This window comes from Heteronotia binoei, chromosome 10 (genome assembly GCF_032191835.1).
Source record: "Heteronotia binoei isolate CCM8104 ecotype False Entrance Well chromosome 10, APGP_CSIRO_Hbin_v1, whole genome shotgun sequence".
Lineage (NCBI taxonomy): Eukaryota > Metazoa > Chordata > Lepidosauria > Squamata > Gekkonidae > Heteronotia > Heteronotia binoei.
This window is the reverse complement of record NC_083232.1, coordinates 20,481,456-20,487,597: the sequence shown is the minus strand read 5'-3', so window position 1 is coordinate 20,487,597 and position 6,142 is coordinate 20,481,456. Positions and strand designations below refer to the sequence as shown.

At 45.8% G+C, this 6,142-nt stretch overlaps 1 non-coding gene across 1 annotated transcript; it reads right to left on the bottom strand.

Annotated features, from left to right (window-relative positions):
* Nucleotides 1-2,397: 2,397 nt before the first annotated feature.
* Nucleotides 2,398-2,468, bottom strand: TRNAS-GGA (transfer RNA serine (anticodon GGA)). The gene has a single exon. It is a non-coding gene; the product is annotated as a tRNA-Ser (tRNA).
* Nucleotides 2,469-6,142: the final 3,674 nt, after the last annotated feature.

Here is a 6,142-nt window from a genome sequence, read left to right as displayed (position 1 = left end):
TAGCCCAGGCTAGCCAGATCTTGGAAGCTAAGCAGGTCAGCCCTGGCCTGGATGGGAGACCTCCAAGGAATCCCAGGGTCATGACGCAGAGGCAGGCAATGGCAAACCACCTTGGAGCATCTCTTGCCTTGAAAACCTCACGGGGTCACTGTAAATTGGCTGTGACTTGATGGTTCTTTCCACCAGTTTCTACCAGTTGTGAAATTGCCCACAGATCACAGTATCCTCCTGTTACCCATTGGCCTGGATCAGGGCTTTTTTTTGTAGCAGGAACTTCTTTGCATATTAGGCCACGCCCCCCTGATGTAGCCGATCCTCCTGGAACTTACAGTAGGCCCTATATGAAAATCCCTGTAAGGTTTTGGTGGATTGGTTACAGCAGGCGTGTGTGGCCTAATATGCAAAGGAGTTCCTGCTACAAAAAAAGGCCTGGCCTGGATGAGCAAAGGAGAGGCTGCCAGAGTTGCTAGCCGGCCATCTCTTTTCTCTCATGTGCACAGAGGAGAGCAAAAGACTCGAGCAACTGCGTGCAAGGCTTTGGTTGCAGGCTGCTATCTAACATGTAATGTATGTGTGAGATGCACAAGTCCCAAAATCCAGTTCTAATAGGAAGAACAGGTTAATGTTGTGGTGATTCCTTGGCCTGAGGCTGGTCCAGGAGCTGTCATTCCTTGATGGATGACTGGAAGTTACGGACTTTCCATCCTGAATTTGTCAAGAGGAGGAGGAGTCACATCTGCCTTTGAGACTTCTAAATCTGTTTCACAGTCCAAATAGTGGCTAATTAGAACTGCTGTGAATTGCCACCATCTACATATTTTATTCAAGGACTGTTGTTGATTGTTTGCTCAGAATGGGTTTTGTATTGTTGGGTTTTTTATCATGAAAGCCAGACAGTAAGAAATGAGTGAAGTTAAATTCCCCCCACACTACCCCCAGCAGTTATGGAAACTCTAGGGGGAAATGCTGATTGCTCATCTCTTCAAAACTGCATGCATAAGGCTACCCCGGCACATTCCACTGAGGAACAACAGCAATATTACCTGCAGTTTGTGGTTTTGTGCTTTATTAATCAAGTAGAACATTAATATAAAACAACCCGACTCCATAATTACTGAAGTAGACATTAATTTTTAAAAAGGAACGAAACCTGTTTTATTGGAATAGGAAACATAAGTATTTGATGAGTTTTGTTACAGAACAATAGCTGCCTTTTTAATTTATATTTCTCTCCCCCCCCCCCCCAATTTGATTAGTAAACACTCTTTGGGGAGACGGCTGCGATCATTCACTTTTTCAAGTATGGAGTTTCTATGAGTTTGCTTTGCACACCCCGTGTAGATTAGATGCTTATGCTTTTCGGCTAAAAAAAATTAATTTGGCATTTGAAAACCTTTTCCTCATTTTATGCTTCCAGAAAAACTCAATATCCCTAGTGCAGAAAATAATAAAAGCCAAGATGCTTTGCCTAATTAAAAGTATTGCACATTTTCCTGGAGTTGCTGCTTCCTAATGAAACACGACACCAGCAGGGTTTCGGCTGTTGATGGGTGTGACCCCCCTAAGCATGGCTGCGGGACCGCCTGGGCCCCGTCCCCGGTTCCTCCACAGCCTCCGTTGCTGTGGCGTCACATGGCACAACAGCTGCCCCCCTTTGGATGGATCGCACCTAATGGGTCATCTGCATGCTCTTTGTACCGTACCTGATCATATAACTTCTTCAGTTTTTAAAAGGTTTCTCTCGCTCATTTAAATGTTAAGATTATTTATATATTAAATTATAATTTCAAAAATATATTATTATACAAAGTATTTTGTTCTACCTCTGTAAAAAAATATCTCACCTGTGAATAAAGTTATGCTGTCTGTGGCGTTTAGTGAACACTGCAAAATCAAAGTCTGGTGTTTGCCTCTGAAGCTGGGAGGGGACTGGAGGCTCTCAAATGGAATCTGTGGATTTGCTATGATCCTAATCCTCGACAGTCCCCACATGACTGAAAAGCACCCACCTGCCCTTCCCAGCTGGCTTCCCTTTTCCTAGCACTGGTGTTCAGGTCTCAGAGAAGGCGACTGCAGATTTATACCCTGCCCTTCTCTCTGAATCAGACTCAGAGCAGCTTATAATCTCCTATATCTTCTCCCCCGACAACAGACACCCTGTGAGGTGGGTGAGACTGAGAGGGCTCTCACAGCAGCTGCCCTTTCAAGGACAACTCCTGCAAGAGCTATGGCTGACCCAAGGCCATTCCAGCAGGTGCAAGTGGAGAACATATGAAGCTGCCTTATACTGAATCAGACCTTTGGTCCATCAAAGTCAGTATTGTCTACTCAGACTGGCAGCGGCTCTCCAGGGTCTCAAGCTGAGGTTTTTCACACCTATTTGCCTGGACTCTTTTTTGGAGATGCCAGGGATTGAACCTGGGACCTTCTGCTTTCCAAGCAGATGCTCTACCACTGAGCCACTGTCCCTCCCCAATGGAGGAGTGGGAAATCTAACCCAGTTCTCCCAGATAAAAGTCCACACACTTAACCACTACACCATACTGGCACTCTTTGTTCATCTTGCCTTTTGCTTTTGCATGCATGGCCACTGGAAGGATCATGGCCATCCCCCCCCCCCCCCCCCCCGGTGCATTTGCAACAGCTGAAGAAGATGATGCACAGGGGACTGGACACCAGGCACAGCAAGTAGATGTAATAGGTGATGGTCCCATGGATGAATTGCTTGCTGACTGAAACCAAAGGGCACCACTGGCAGAATCACATAGCATTGCTATTTTCCCCCCTAGGACTGCCACTTCATGCAGGAGACAGACACCCTGTGTGTCTAAGACCTGCCCTCTATTAAAAATTCCCATCAAATAAGAAATTTGCATATCAGGAAGATGCATAAGGTAAAAGCTCTTTTCCCTTCACATGGGTTCAGCTGGGCAGCCTTTGCAGGCACACAAAAGCTTATATCCAAAACTGCTGGTCGTAAAGATGCCACTGGACTCGCTTTGCTCCCTTGCATGCTTATTTTCAGTTTGGAGGCAGTTTCTTGCAACTGAGAGGATTTGAAACTGTGATTCCACACTCCCCACCCCACCCCCCCATAGGCACATTCCAGGAAAAGCATCACCATGCATCTCTACTGGTCATGTAGCTCAGCTCTAGGTTGCCAGGTCCAGCTCAGGAAATACCTGGAGACTTTGGGGGTGGAGTTCCTATTCCCTAAAATAAATAAAAAATGCAGCCATGCAGTTCCCTTGAATACAGTCTTTGTTTCCCCTTTTCTACTTTCAGAGGGTTCTTGCACCTTCACTAAATGAAAGTGAGCACACACACACAACAGCCAAAATAGTTTGCAACCCTAAATTTTTGTGATCTTATTCGGGCAGTTTACTCACAGGAGTTGCTGGATGTAGCAGTCTGCTGTATTTCAACAACTTCAGACTAACACAGGAAAACAACTACTGGACAGAGCAGTCTAGGTTCTGGTTAACTTGCTATTCATATGAATAATCAGGTCATGGTTAACTCTTTACTATCCATACAGACAACTTCTGAAATGAATGCCAAACAGCACAGAGACTGTGCTGGCTTCGTCTCTCTCACGCACCACTTTTTCCTGCTGATATTTAAAGGCACACACACCTTCCAGAACCCAAGCAGTTCTTTGCAAGCTTTTTTTAAGCCTGCAGAGATTTAAAGGTATATGGGGGCAGGGCTTCCCCCCCACCGGCCAGCTGGCTAGCGGTGGGGAGGAGTCTGCGAAACCGGGGGATCCCCTGCTGGGACTTGGGCATGATGATGTATTGATGGTGTATACTGAACAAACTAATAATCATGGTATGGAAAGTCACCCTTGGCTTAATGGGTCTTGCAACAGTGATGGCATGTCTTGCATTTGGGTGTGACATAAGGAAGTTCTCAACGTATCATGTCTATCAGCAACACTGCAGAGAGAAGACAGGAATGCGTTGGGATCTGGAGGCAGAATTCTACCACCAGACTCTGAGTGACAGTAATGGGTGACATTCCTGGCACCAGAATGCATTGCCTGGTGCTAGTCTCGTGCTGCTTGACACATTATGCTGCTGAGTTAGCTGCTGCCGTGTGCCATAGTCCTGGTGATTATAGCACAGGGCTCCACACATTCAGTTTACACAGTCATCTAACAAAATTGGCCATCTTGCCAATCAGCTGTTCCAAGAACTTGCAAGCTGGTCTGAAGATGCAGCCTCAAAAACTATTTTTGTTCTTTCAGAGTTCTTTAACCTCACCTCCAAGATTCTTAAACAATCTTTATCTGTGGCCTTGTTGGACAACAAGGCGATCCTGTGCATAGATTGCCACACAGAGTTCAGTGTGCCTGAGCCCATTGAAACAAATGGGCTGGCACATGCCCAACAATCTTAATGCCAGCAGCCCCTTTTACCAAAGTGGTTTAACTCATCACAAATGCCCACTAAAATATTCTTCTTTATAATAGCTCTCAGCAAGGCCAAGGGGTGCCCAGCTGCTGTTTATTCAGTAGAAGAAGACTGCAGATTTATACCCTGCCTTCTCTCTGAATCAGAAACTCAGAGCGGCTTACAATCTCCTATATATTCTTCCCCCACAACAGACACCCTGTGAGGTGGGTGGGGCTGAGTGGGCTCTCCCAGCAGCTGCCCTTTCAAGGACAACCTCTGCCAGAGCTATGGCTGACCCAAGGCCATGCCAGCAGCTGCAAGTAGAGGAGTGGGGAATCAAACCTAGTTCTCCCGGATAAGAGTCCACACACTTAACCGCTACACCAAACTGGCATCTAAGTCCTGCCTCTTCCCCAAAGGAGGATCTCAGGTGAGTTCCCGGTGATTTTTTTCTCCATCCATAACTCACCAACTTCCTTACTCATCAGCAGATCCTAAGCTTCCTCTGTCATTTTCTCATCTGTAGAACAGAGATTTAAAAAGACTTGCTTACACAAGTTAACCACTGTGCTGCTTAGGAAAGTACCATATTTACTGAAAAGGAAGGCAGCCCTGAACATAACACAAATGCACACCCCGCATTTTAAACCTCCCAATTTTTCACTTGCATGCAAATCCCCCCCTTTTTATGACATGCACAGAAAAGCGCACCCTGGCCTTGCATTTGGAGTAAATGCTGTACTACCCTGTCCAAAGCTGCTTGCAGTGCTCCAGGTGGGGGCGGGGGGTGGGGGTTGAAAAAAAATCCTTATGACACACTCCACCAACTAATGTGAGATGATAACTTCTACTCAACTCCAGTACGAAGAAGCCACCAGGATCATAGGGTCCAGGCAAATAGGTGTGGAAAACCTCAGCTTGAGACCCTGGAGAGCCGCTGCGAGTCTGAGAAGACAATACTGACTGATGGACCAAGGGTCTGTTTCAGTATAAGGCAGCTTCATATGTTCATATTCACTATGCCAACTAGTAATGCACCTTGTTGCATGCAAATAAGGGAATGTGTATAGTTCCATGGGGAGAGAGGGGCGTGACCACCATATGCCTTTGGGAAACGTGAGTTCTGTGTCCTACCTGTTCCAAGAGGTGTTGGAAACATACATGACAGCATTTGTGTTGTTTGTCACTAATGCTCACCTGGAGCTACTGCACCAGTGACATTTGAGGGAATGTCAAAAAGCAGCTCTCCTTTTCTGGGATATTTCTGCGCCACTTGGGAATGCATGCACCCCTTTTTCTACACTATTCTCAGTGACATGGGGTAGCCAAATTGTGTACCTACGTAATGTTATTGACATCATCTCTTTTGTGACAGGATTCTTCCCTATGTGCCTTATTGAGGAAGAAAAGGAAGCATCAACAAATTGGAGGACGTGTTGCTGAAGCTGCAGCAGCCAATAGAAGCAGTGGCCATTCAACAAGATTGACACCTGCCTAGTTGCACACAGATTTGTGTCCTTCAGGATATAATTTTTTAACTTCGGTGAAATTACTAGCTTCTACCTGACCTACATTACCGGAAATTATAGGGCATTCATTTTCTACTCTTCATAACATGTCAGATAAAGTTGCAGTTCTCTGGGTACAGCCTGCTAAAAGGAAATAACACCCTCCCCAAAATACATTGGTCTGGGGAAAGCATGATTCTCTTATCTTGATTAGGAAACGTGTCTTGAAGACTGACC